The 13,888-nt window shown below is 41.7% G+C and overlaps 1 long non-coding RNA gene across 1 annotated transcript; it reads left to right on the forward strand.

Moving 5' to 3' along the window:
- Positions 1-1,757: 1,757 nt before the first annotated feature.
- Positions 1,758-2,537, forward strand: LOC138970303 (uncharacterized). Its single transcript, XR_011456881.1, has 2 exons — positions 1,758-1,929; positions 2,113-2,537. It is a non-coding gene; the product is annotated as an uncharacterized lncRNA (long non-coding RNA).
- The last annotated feature ends 11,351 nt before the right edge of the window (positions 2,538-13,888 follow it).

The raw sequence follows: 13,888 nt of genomic DNA on the forward strand, positions 1-13,888 counted from the left end.
GCTCGTTAGTCTTTCAGTTGGCACACAAAAGTATCAGTGTGTCTGGCAGCCTTGAGCCTGTATAATTGTGTTACGTGAGCATACAAGAAGCCAACGTAAGTGGGGTTGTAGACACGTAATTATTAAGTTACATATGAAACAAATCTACATGTAAATGAAAGCTAAGTTTGCAGGTTACGTATCCGCTGAGAACGTCATTTGACCGATTTGTGTATCAGTAAATTACACTGCACTGGTTTTGAGTTAAACTAAATTGTTCTGCGCAATAATATCTCCTACATCACCCCTAATCCCCCCCCCCCCCTCCCTTTACATCCCTTCTCCACTAGAACACCCGTTTGTTCTTTCACCCCCCCCCCCCCCGGCCACTCCCACATGAACTACATTTTTAAGCACGTTTTTTTTGTGTGCACAACCATTTACTTCTTATGCATATTTTTTTGGTAGACGTGAGGGTTACCTAACCCAAAATATATAGGCCAACTATTAGGGGAAAGTCGCTAAACCTGGAACAGTTAAGGAGAAACAGCCGTACCAGACAAACAAATAGATATTGCAAAGCGTTCTTTATATTGTCACATACTAGACTCTATCAGTAAATAAACGAACCACATAAAATAAAATAAAAGTCACGCAACTCATCAGACTGATCATAATAAAAATGTCTGCATTTGTTCCAGGTTGGACGCATGGGTGTGTAAAGTGGAACACTGTGTTGTCAAACTCGGAACACATACAAACACACCCTGACTCTCTTTCTAGCTCTGTCTGTGTCTCACACACACACATATACACCCACACACTCTCATTCACACACAAACAAGCACACATTGCCACACACACAAGATAAATAAATACGTCATAACATTTTGATTAAGCCATTTTATGCAAATGTCTTTTTTTCAACATCATATTTTGATTTTTACCAAGGAAATAACAAATCGGATAACAATTTAAGCCTTAAATGTAAAACAAAAAAGATAAATAAGGGCTAGGTCTAAAAAGGACTGAAAAACAAAACCTTAAATAAAAAGAAGGAAAAATAGGCAAAGAACCGATTTCGCAGACAATGTCCTTTGTCTTCTACTGTCAGCGCAGTCATCGTGTGATTACTGTGTGCACTTCTCAGTGGCACTATAATATATCCTCAGGGGAGTTGGTGCCACACATGAAGCAGTACCACGAAATGTCGAAGCTTCATTTGTACCCCTCTTCAGTTGACAAATAGATATAAAAGGGCTACCTGCCCAATTGACTAAATGTAAACATCATTACGCATAAAGTCTCAAAGCAAAAAGAACAGATTTAAGAACTGATTTTGCAGACACACAAAAATTGCTAAGTACATATTTCGAAGTCCTTTTGTCCGCTGCTGTCAGCGCAGTCATCGTGTGATTACTGTGTGCACTTCTGGCACTGTATCATGTTCTCAGGGGAGTTGGTGCCACACATGAAGCAGTACCAAGTGCTTTCCCCCGGGATAGAACGCATCGTCGAGAATGTTATCTGTGACGAATGGAATTCGTGTATCGACTCCCTCTCTCATATTAATCGAGACTTCACTAGTTGCGTACACAAAACGAGGTTAAATGACCGAGACTACGTCATGACGACACTGTATACATATGACGTCAACGCTCGCGCCATTAGTCCAAAACTAGTGCAGCGTACAAGACAAGAATTTGTTTATCTTCATGGAAAGAAATTTAAAGAAGAGAGCAAAAGGAAACAGCGTGCATTGGTATCAATTCGTGAATATGAACTGTACATATATTCAGTTGAGGTTGCTAGGATGCAATGCTCTGACCGTTTCATTGACTCCAAGATGGCAGCAATCAACGAAGCCACGTAGATTGCACTAGCATATGTTTCACCTTCCGTGGACGGATTTCCACATTTTTGCGATCTCCAAAGGTCCACTAACCGCAGGTAAAACACGCTAATACATTTTAACATTATTGATTCACAGGAAAACACAGGTATTGTTCATTTTCCATGTGTTTGTGTCAGTCTGTGAACTCTTGTTTCTGTGTTTGTTTTAGAGAAACAAATTGAATGATATCGATGGAAATCATACTTGATAATAACAGATATTGCACGTGTGTGTTGCAGAAGGTGCAAGTGTACAGGGGTGTACAATGCTTGTGTAAATGATGTCGTGTGAACACTGTGGGAAGGGCAACGTCAGCGGTAACCACGGAAGGAACCACCAACGTCCCCAAGTGTCACCCAGATCGAGTTTATCATGATGAGTAGACTACTTTATATTTTGTGAACATTAACTTCATGTCTTCATTTGTGTAAACCGAAATACATTTGCAACGAGAAGAAGAAGTACGTTCCGCGCTTCGATATCAAACGTCTACGCAACAAGAAGAAGAAAGACAATGTTGTTACGTGTGTGTGAAATCACACCAGCGAAATCATAATCTATAAAACTTTCATTTGAAGATTCTAATAGAAAGGGATTGATGTCTGCAAGAATGATCATGTGCATGTTTTTGAAAGTACAGAATTATTAAATTTCTCATTACTTCTTTGCACTCGTCTTTGTTAAACACTGATCAGCCCTAGAACGAGAAGCAGACGTCACAATGGGGGCTCGAGTCACGGGATTTTGAATCAACGTTTTACTTTCGATCCAGCCGTTCCAAATTTTTCTCGTTTCAAAATTGCTGTAGGTTTCTTGCATGTCGATTTGTATTGTATATGTTCGTACTTCATCGCCATCGTCTCATCATATAATTTTATTTATTTACCTTTAGTTATATTACTTATCACAGATCTATAACTCAACGTGTGCCCTATCACACGGTAAAATAAAAACTGGAAGTGTTGTCAGCTGAAACGACACGTTAAAAAATCAATATTTAGCGAGACCACTTTTGATTTGTTAGCTCCCAATTTTATTTGTGGTGTTCCAATTCATCAGTGTGATAGTATTCTTACACGTACTATCGGAACCATCATTCCCCTTAGTTTGTTCTAAATTACGCGGGAGGTTGGTGGGAGTCAGGTACCTAAGAGGTAAGGATTTAATACCTGTATTTCCCTGTGAAGCCCTATATAATCGACTTGTGGATATCAGTCGTATTTACTTGCTGTAGAAGTGGCTGTAAATTAATCTACACAGTAAATGATGCGAATTGACAGTTGAGTTGATACATCTTGTATATTCAACGTTCGATCGAGTGAAAGATTGATCTTTTCGCCAGAAAGAGTCAAATAAAGTTTACAGTGTAAGTTCTCGTTAGTAGATAGAAGTAAACTGACTCACGATAGAACGTGGAAACATAACTCTTTGGGTGGTTGTGTGGAAACGTAACGTAACATACGTTGAAGAATTATTTCAAAGTACAGTAGAAGTAGAGCTAAACTAGGACTTGCATTTTGTGCACGAAGGCGCCGCCCGACTGTTTCTTTTTGTAATTTGATCCGAAATTTAGTAGCTCGACGGTGTTTGAGCAACATACATTTTGTACGTTTTGGAATAATACGCGAGGTGACTTATGAGTGACGACAGTTCCCCAGCTCATAATTTTAGAAAGTCCACCATCGCAGCCCAGTTGGCACGGAAACAGCCGGCCGACAAATCGCTTCCCATAGTAACCACAGATAAGAAGGGAAGAAAAACCCTTACTGTCGGTAACGATCGGGAAGAGGTGATAGACTCGTTACCAATTCCTGCTGACGAAGAAGAGAGTGTTCATCTCTCTCTTCAAGTTGACAGCAACCGTAACGACGAAGAGGTTGATCCACAGGCGTGCACGGACGTGTCACCTGTAAATATGTCTCAGTCCACAAGTGTAGATCCGCTAGAGTTGACTAGACAGCTAATGGCCGAAGGACAGTTGTTGGGGTTAGAAGGAGCCGAGTTGCGTGCATTTGTTCTTGATCAGAAAGAGAAGCAACAAACTCTTGATCGCGAAGAACGAGAACGTGATGCTGAACGACAATTCCAACTGGAACAGTTGAAAATCCAGAACGCCAACCAAGAGGGCAACAGGAACAACAACTCGCCAGGACGTATTCGCGAAGATGATGGTTTCAAGCCCAAGATTCCTTTTCTAGACGACCGTGATGACATCGAGAGCTGGTTCCATCAGTTCGAGCATTATGCTCGAGACTGTAACCTGAGTGATGCAGCAAAAGCTTCACGTGTAGTGTACTTTCTGAAGGGTAAGGCGAGAGTCATCTTCTCAAAGCTGAACGAGGAAGACGCTAATGACTACGACACTCTCAAACACGCTTTGTATGAGGGTTTCCAACTCACTAGCGAAGATTATAGAAAGAAGTTTCGCCAAACCAAGAAAAGCGCCACTGACACGTATAAAGAGCACATCACGAAGCTAGAACGGTATCTAGACAAGTGGGTGGAATTAGCAGAATGCGACCAAGATGTAAAAGATCTCAAAGATTTGTTGGTCCGTGAGCAGGTGTTGGACACCCTTCCGCCTGACCTCGCCGTTCACATTAGGGATAGAGACCCTAAGAGCGCCAAAGAGATTGGGATGATAGCCAACACATATCAACAATCTAGATCGAACGTCAAAACTTCATCGACGTACGTCAAGCCTGAAAAACGTCGTTCTCCCCAAGAAGAAACAAGAATAGCTGCTCCATCAACAAAACCCGCAAATCAAACTCTAAAGGCAAAGTTGAGTGACGCCGAGAGAGAGAAACTGCGAGCATCTGGATGTTGTTTCATTTGTAAATTGCAAGGGCATGTCTCTCGTTTTTGTCCAAACAAGAGAGACACAGCAGGTGCAGTTTCATCGAAGAAAGATACACTTGAGACACCGATCCTCTTAGAAAAACTTTGCGGAAATTGCAAGGAAAAGAAATGTGCCATTGTGGTACCAGTGAAGCTGAATGGAACAATTGTCAACGCTTTGAGAGACACTGGATGTACTGGTATCATTGTCAGCAAGAAGTTTGTGCCTAAGGAGGCATATTCAGCGAAAATGAAGGAGACTACTCTGGCAGAGAAAGACTCCAAGAAGATGTACCACACCGCCGTGGTGCACATCGATTCACCCTACTTTGACTCCGAGACAGAAGTAACGGTGATGGACGACCCAATTTACCCTGTCCTCATAGGTAAATGGTATGGACTAGGTAAAGAGAAGAAATTGACTCCCACATATCCTGTTCGAGACCCAGCGTGGTACCCTGGGACAGCAGCTGTTGTTACCACGAGAGCACAAGCGACAGAGGACGCCCAGAAACCAAGCTGCAGCCACAAACAGGGAGTCAAGGAAGAAGAAAGACTGTATTCGCCAGCTGATCTGAAGAGAGAACAGGCAAGTGACCCTTCGTTGAAGACCATCAGGCAATTTGCCAACTCTCCAGAAGGGATCAATGGGATACGGTATTCATACAAGAAAGAAATCCTGTATAGAACAACGAAAGATCGCCACGGAAACGACCGTTCACTAGTAATCGTTCCGAAGAAACTCAGGAACAAAGTTCTTTCATTTGGTCACGATCACCCCATGGCAGGACACTTAGGTCAAAGAAAAACATCTGACAGAATTAGAGCAGAATTCTGGTGGCCAGGGTGTGCAGGAGACATTCGTAGGTATTGCTTGTCCTGTGACACATGCCAAAGAACTGCACCGAAAAGTCAGACAAAGAAAGTCCCTCTGGGAAGGATGCCACCCATCAGTTCGGTTTTCAAGAGAGTTGCGGTGGATATCATCGGCCCGGTCAAACCTATGTCGGAGAGCAAGAAACAATACATCTTGGTATCTGTTGACTACGCTACCCGATACCCCGAAGCCGTAGCCCTGAAAAACATCCAAGCAGATACCGTAGCTGAAGCTCTCTGGGAGATGTGGACTAGATTGGGAATCCCAGATGAAGTGATAACGGACCAAGGCACACAGTTCACCAGCCACCTGATGAAAGAAGTGAACGACTTTCTCAGCATCAAACACCATATGACTGCACCGTTTCACCCTCAAGCGAATGGTTTGGTCGAAAGGTTCAACTCCACACTGAAGAGCATGCTGAAAAAGTTAGCGATCGATCAACCGAGGGAATGGGACACGTTTATCCCCGCCCTCCTGTTTGCATACAGAGAAGCTCCACAAGAAAGCATGGGATTTTCGCCGTTTGAGCTGCTGTATGGGAGATCTGTCAAAGGACCCATGCAAGTGCTGCGCCAAACATGGACCGAAGAAGAAATCTCAGGGGAGCAGAAGACTACAGCGGAATATGTAGTCAACCTCAGGAACAGAATAGAAGAAACGTGCAACGTGGCACGTGAGAACCTGAAGAAAGCGGCCAGCAAGCAAGCCCATTTCTTCAACAAGAAAACGAAACCAAGGACGCTAGAAGTCGGAAAACGGGTTCTACTTCTACGCCCTGTGAAGAACAACAAGCTGGAACTTACATGGTCAGGTCCCTACAAGGTTGTGGAAAAGTTGAATGAATTCGACTACAAGATCCAAGTTGGCAGAAGAACACGGATCTACCACATCAACCTCATCAAGGAGTACCAAGAACGGGAATTGAGTTCCGCCACTCCCAATCCCAGTTCATCTGCCCAAGCGAGTGTTCCTGCTTCAAACGAAGAAGAAAGTGATGAAGAAGACGGAGGAGAAGAGGTCGTGGCTGTTGTCATGGAAGAGGACAACACGATGGACGATGACATTTTCAAGTATGACACTCAGAAGATGTTACCCCTCCTAGAAACTCAAAGAACCGAAAATGTGAAGAACATCCATTTCGACGAGAAATTGGACGAGGCAAAGGTCAAGGAGGCGAAGATGATCTGTGAAGAATTTGAAGAGTTCCTAACAGATGTTCCAAAGACGACGAACCTGGAAAAATGTTCCATTGAAGTGACAGAGAAGAAACCAGTCTTTGTGAAACCCAGACCCATACCTCACGCCATGGTAGAAACTGTCGAAAAGGAAATTGAAGAAATGCTGAAGTTGCATGTCATCGAACCTGCAAACTCTCCATACAACTCTCCCATCGTCCTGATAAAGAAGAAGGACGGAAAGTACCGTTTCTGTTCTGATCTGAGAGCTCTGAACAACGTGGTAGTGTTCGACGCTGAACCCATCACCGATGTCGACCATCTGTTTCAAAGTTTAGGAAAAGCGAAATACTTTTCAAAGCTAGACTTGACGAAAGGATATTGAGCGTTCCCAATAGAGGAGAAAGATAGAGACAAGGACAACCACGGTACAGATTATATGAGCAGAGCGTCGTACGATGAATAATTATCTACTTGCGATAGGATAATTATCTTGATCCATGGGGTTATGTGACGAATGGAATTCGTGTATCGACTCCCTCTCTCATATTAATCGAGACTTCACTAGTTGCGTACACAAAACGAGGTTAAATGACCGAGACTACGTCATGACGACACTGTATACATATGACGTCAACGCTCGCGCCATTAGTCCAAAACTAGTGCAGCGTACAAGACAAGAATTTGTTTATCTTCATGGAAAGAAATTTAAAGAAGAGAGCAAAAGGAAACAGCGTGCATTGGTATTAATTCGTGAATATGAACTGTACATATATTCAGTTGAGGTTGCTAGGATGCAATGCTCTGACCGTTTCATTGACTCCAAGATGGCAGCAATCAACGAAGCCACGTAGATTGCACTAGCATATGTTTCACCTTCCGTGGACGGATTTCCACATTTTTGCGATCTCCAAAGGTCCACTAACCGCAGGTAAAACACGCTAATACATTTTAACATTATTGATTCACAGGAAAACACAGGTATTGTTCATTTTCCATGTGTTTGTGTCAGTCTGTGAACTCTTGTTTCTGTGTTTGTTTTAGAGAAACAAATTGAATGATATCGATGGAAATCATACTTGATAATAACAGATATTGCACGTGTGTGTTGCAGAAGGTGCAAGTGTACAGGGGTGTACAATGCTTGTGTAAATGATGTCGTGTGAACACTGTGGGAAGGGCAACGTCAGCGGTAACCACGGAAGGAACCACCAACGTCCCCAAGTGTCACCCAGATCGAGTTTATCATGATGAGTAGACTACTTTATATTTTGTGAACATTAACTTCATGTCTTCATTTGTGTAAACCGAAATACATTTGCAACGAGAAGAAGAAGTACGTTCCGCGCTTCGATATCAAACGTCTACGCAACAAGAAGAAGAAAGACAATGTTGTTACGTGTGTGTGAAATCACACCAGCGAAATCATAATCTATAAAACTTTCATTTGAAGATTCTAAGAGAAAGGGATTGATGTCTGCAAGAATGATCATGTGCATGTTTTTGAAAGTACAGAATTATTAAATTTCTCATTACTTCTTTGCACTCGTCTTTGTTAAACACTGATCAGCCCTAGAACGAGAAGCAGACGTCACATTATCCTTTTTCCCCTCTGATCAGAAGATATTCCCCTCTTGTTTCTCTGAGCAGAAGATGTTGTAGCTTCATTCTTTCCTCTTTTCTGTTGACCTGCACGCCTTTTTGCAAGTGAAATCTCCAGCTTTTGCTTGTTAGGAGAAGATTGTTTTTTCGTGATGATCTCTTCGACGAGCTTGTGGTTTTGCGTTGCAGGACATCAGCAGCAGGTAAGCTTACATTTGCTGCTGACACCAAGCAATCATAATGACAAGAATCTCATTGTACAGTGTACAAAACAACGATGGGGGTGACGTTGGCAAATTTATTTCAGCTTCAAGAATGCTATTGATTAGTTCTTGTTCTATCTCTGGTGTTAATGTAGAAGGTCTTCCTGTGAACTTTACTTCTTCTTTTGCAAATATGTTTGTTTCCTTCTATTGTTCTAAATGACTTTTAAGAGTTGTGATAGTAACACCATATGCTCTTGATGCGCAACGCAAACCCATATCTCCGTTTTTCACTGCCGACAAAGCGCAGCCCATTTCTTCTGGTAACCACCGCCGTTCGGGTCTCATAATACTGTCAAACAAATCAATCAATCATTCAATAAAACTTATAAAAAGGAAAAACACAACAAAACCGAAAAGAGAATTGAATACGTGAATAAAACAGCAGTGTTCTGTTTATTGTTTGATGAGGGTAAGATGGAACGGAATGCGGCAAAGCTGGAACACTGTTCCATGTTTGCCTCTCTTATGTGTTCCGTCATTGCCGCATGGCACCTGCATGGATTTCGTGTTTTTCTGTTGGATACACGTGACGTTTCAAATCTTTTTTTCCGTTCAAGTTATTGTAAATCTATGAAGGTTTATCACAGCAATCAACATTTTACGTGAACGTATGTAGATAAAGAGTAATAATACGAATTGTAGACAGTAAAAATAAGAAGAAGAAGGAAGAAAAGTTTAAAAAACGTACCATTTTTTTTATTTTGCCGCGGTAGTCATTGTTTTTGCTGGACTAATATCGAGGAATGTCACTAGACATTTCTGCAAAACAATTGTTCATGAATTGTTCCCCGTTGATCGCATATTGAGGTGTTCCAAGTTGGCCGACTGTTCCGGGATTGGCGACTTTCCCTTACATGCCATTTCATTTCCAAGCGGCTGTGTTATAGCTGCCGGAATTCATCAAAAGCAAAACACATTGTCCGTTTAGTAGAGCAGCCTGCTTCTGACCCTACACAAATCATGAAGCGAGAGAGAGAGAGAGAGAGAGAGAGAGAGAGAGAGAGAGAGAGAGAGAGAGAGAGAGAGAGAGAGAGAGAGAGAGAGAGAGAGAGAGAGAGAGAGAGAGAACGAACGAACGAACGTACGAACGAACAAACGAACGAACGAACGAACGAGCTTTATTACTCAAGGATGGAGATTTTAGACTGACGCCTATAGTCTTACAATCTGTCGCTGCTAAAACTAAACATGTATTAAGATGGTTACAATGACAATCGTAAACCGACACGGGAAAAAAAAGTATAAAAGTTATACACGTAAAGATTAATCATGCATTATTGCAAACTACTACATTATCTTTACGAATATCAAATGAATCGGAACACATTTAAACTGACATCAAAATAATGCAAAGGGATAAAAAGATCTGCACCACTACTCAATCACATTCTCAGAGAGAGAGAGAGAGAGAGAGAGAGAGAGAGAGAGAGAGAGAGAGAGAGAGAGAGAGAGAGAGAGAGAGAGAGGCAGAGAGAGAGAGAGAGAGTGAGAGAGAGAGAGGCAGAGAGAGAGAGAGAGAGGGTGGAGAGTGGAGAGAGAGAGAGAGAGAGAGGCAGAGAGAGAGAGAGAGAGAGGCAGAGAGAGAGAGAGAGAGAGTCTGGAGTCTGGATGGTTTATTGATTGGGCCTTGGGCCCATTTCAATTCGGGGTGTACACATTTTCATCATTCATGCTTCATGAAAAATAATCATTGTAATATTAATCATAATAAAATAAATCATCATCATCGTAATGACAGTCGACATGACGACTGTGGAAACAGGCATTTACAACAGCAAAACGTTTGGAAAAGGACAGTAAGCATCAGCACAAAATCCAGTCTCTGTCGCACTTCACTCATGTCTCTCTGTCCTCTTTCCGTCCATCCATCCATCCATCCAGCCAGCCAGCCAGCCAGCCAGCCAGCCAGCCATCCATCCATCCTTCTATCCATCTCGTGTCCCTCTGTCCTCCATCCATCTAATCAACCGTCTGACTGTCCAACCATTCATCCGTCATCCATCTATTCATCACTCCATCTATCCCTTCACATGCCCTTTCACACGCAAATCTGCAAGCAGTTATATGCATAATCGTTGCATCTCTGATACATAGCCGCATTAACGTTTTCAAAAAAGACAAAACTTTATTACTGTTTTTTAAGCAATCGACAGAAAGCAGCAAAAATAGCATACACATAAAACAAGATCGTGCAATATCTCATATTCACTGTCCCCACTCACTGCGTATTTTAAACGCGTTCATGATGAAGGTTGCAAGTCTAAGTAATATTGATCTGTTTGGTGTCGCTAGAAGTAGCGCCAGTTTAAAGCTTGATGGGCGGTTGTAATATTTTGCAGGTATGTAGTACTCGCGAATACCAGCATATTTTGGACATTTCAAAACAAAGTGAATTTCATCTTCGGTCTCGTTTGCGCAGAATGGACACAAGTAATCTTCAGCAGTTGACGACCGAGTGTGTCGTAATCGATGCACTTTGAGTGGCGAGACACCAAGTCTTAACCTAATCAGGCAGTTTCTTGCTTTGACGTGCTTCAGGTCATTTAAGTATGAAGACATAGATAAGGCTGACTTGAAAGTGCTATAGAAAAGGAATCGTTCTTTACTTTGTACTGTTTCTATCCACTCTTGCTTGTATAATGTGACTAGTCTGTTCTTGAATTCCGTTATGAACGCATTTTCATTTCCAACGCCTTGTTGAATCCAAACTTGGTCAAAGCCGTATTTGTACAGCACATAGCAAACTGATGACGCCCATGTTCTTTTATTTTGTTCGTGTAAATAAAGCAGCATTTTATAAGCTTTTTGTGGCAATCGATGACTAGGCATTTTCAGGATACGCAACCAAAATCGTATGGACTTAACAAACGTGTTGACAAATAACGGGTGTCTGCCAGTTTCTCCATACACAAGTGTGTTTGGTGTTTTCATGCTTGTGTTCAGAAACCTCTTAAGGGCAAACAGATGCACCTTTTCGATAGGTGAATGGTCTGCATCAAGGCCCCAGACTTCTGCCGCATAATTGAGCATGGGCTGGATCTGGGAGTCGAATAGTTTATAGAATATGTTTGGTGATCTTTCTCCTAGAGTCCACAGTACCTTAAAAATACCAATCACACCCTTTCTTGCACGCAGCCCTAAATCGTTCAGCGTGTGAGAAAATGTCAACCTTGTAGAAAAGTAAATTCCTAAGTATTTATACATGTTCACAGTTTCCATTTCGATATTGCCATACATCCATTTTTCAATCGCTGCAATGTGACCACCATTTCTGAAGATAACTATGTTAGATTTTTCTAAATTAACAGTCAAGCCAAGATTACAAGCAGTTTGGTATAGCACGTTTATCTGGTTCTGTAACCCACACACAGTGTCGGAAATCAAAATAACGTCATCTGCGAACATGAGAATCAATATCTCAATAAAATCTGGGATAAGTTGTATACCGTGTCGTCCTTTTCGCTTAATTTCGTCCGCCAATTCGTTAATGAAAAGTGAGAACAAAATTGGACTATTTATTTCTCCCTGCTTCAGGCCTCTCGGACACATGAAAAGGTCAGTGACCTCTGCTCCTGCCCTAACTTTTGCTTTAACAACGTTGTACATACTAAGTATGGCTTGGTACATTTTACCTGTTATTCCTTTGCTTTGCAACACCTTCCACAGCTTTGTACGATCTACTGAGTCGAAGGCCTTCTTGAAGTCAATAAAAGCAACGTATAGTTTTTTGTGTGACAGTAACTGTCTTTGTACCATAGCAAATAGAGTAAAAATATGATCGGTCGTACTGTACTTTTTACGAAAGCCAGCTTGACTTTCATTTAATAGGTTGTTGGATTCTACCCAACTTGTTAGTCTTTTGTTTATGATAAAGCTGTATAGTTTGCTGCAAATATTAAGTAATGATATGCCTCTATAATTGTCTGGATTGTTAATATCCCCTTTTTTATGAAGAGGGTGAATGATGGATTCAGACCAGTCTTCAGGATATGAACCTGATGTAAACAGTTTGTTGAAGAACCGGGCTAGGAATGGTACAACATGAAAAGCTGAATTTTTGAAAAGCTCACTAATAACACCATCTGGTCCTGCAGCTTTACCATTTTTTAATGCTCGTATGGCTTCGTAAACCTCTGTTTCTGTTATGTCATATTCCAGCATCTGGGTAGTCTCTAGTTCATTTTCATCTACTACCTCTTGTGCTTCGTCAACAGTAGTATTGTTTGCGTCCGTTTCTGTGAATGTGTTGAATACATTGTAAAAGTGTTCATACCATTGTTCAGTTTCTATTGTGTTAGCATTAGTTGTTTTCCTTGATAAAGACCTTATGGTTCTCCAGAATGTTTTAGAGAGAGAGAGAGAGAGAGGCAGAGAGAGAGAGAGAGTGAGAGAGAGAGAGTGAGGCAGAGAGAGAGAGAGAGAGAGAGGGTGGAGAGTGGAGAGAGAGAGAGAGAGAGAGAGAGAGAGAGAGAGAGAGAGAGAGAGAGAGAGAGAGAGAGAGAGAGAGAGAGAGAGATAGTTTTTTATAAGCAAAAACCAATCCTCGCCCTAAAGAAAAATTATACTAGCAATAAATACTACAGGAGCTAGATCAGACATTAAAGCATAATAAAAAAATGTTTTAAACAAGACGCATGGCAAAATGTCTTACACGATGGACAGTTCCATACTACACACGTACATTGTTTGTGTCAGTGAGAGATCCACGCAAACCCGTACAGTGACAGAGACAGAGACAGAGAACTGATAGATAGAGAGAGTCACACACACACACACACACACACACACACACACACACACACACACACACACACACACACACACACACACACACACACACACATACATACATACATATACAAGCAGACAGGCACGCAGACAGATAGACAGACAAGCAGACAGACAAACAGACAGACAGAAGAGAGAGAGACTGAGGAAGACAGGAAAACATCAACCGGTGTGCGCGGACTAGACCAAAAAGAAACGAGATATTCATAACGGTATTCATTCTTGAGATTATATGAGACTGTTACACGTGTTCAGTCAAGAAAAATAGCTTTAAACAAGTTTACAGTTCATTTTGGTATAATTAATCTATGTGTCCACAAAAAGCCTCCACAGATCTGAGATGAATAGCCGGAACTGTTTACATAGAAGTGCTGTGCTTTTAAAAATCACACATGGAGAATACATTTTATCCTGCATACTGTACGTGTGTGTCTTTTGCTCCATACGTCCCGCAGTCGAAGCG

This window comes from Littorina saxatilis, linkage group LG7, assembly GCF_037325665.1.
Source record: "Littorina saxatilis isolate snail1 linkage group LG7, US_GU_Lsax_2.0, whole genome shotgun sequence".
Taxonomy (NCBI): domain Eukaryota; kingdom Metazoa; phylum Mollusca; class Gastropoda; order Littorinimorpha; family Littorinidae; genus Littorina; species Littorina saxatilis.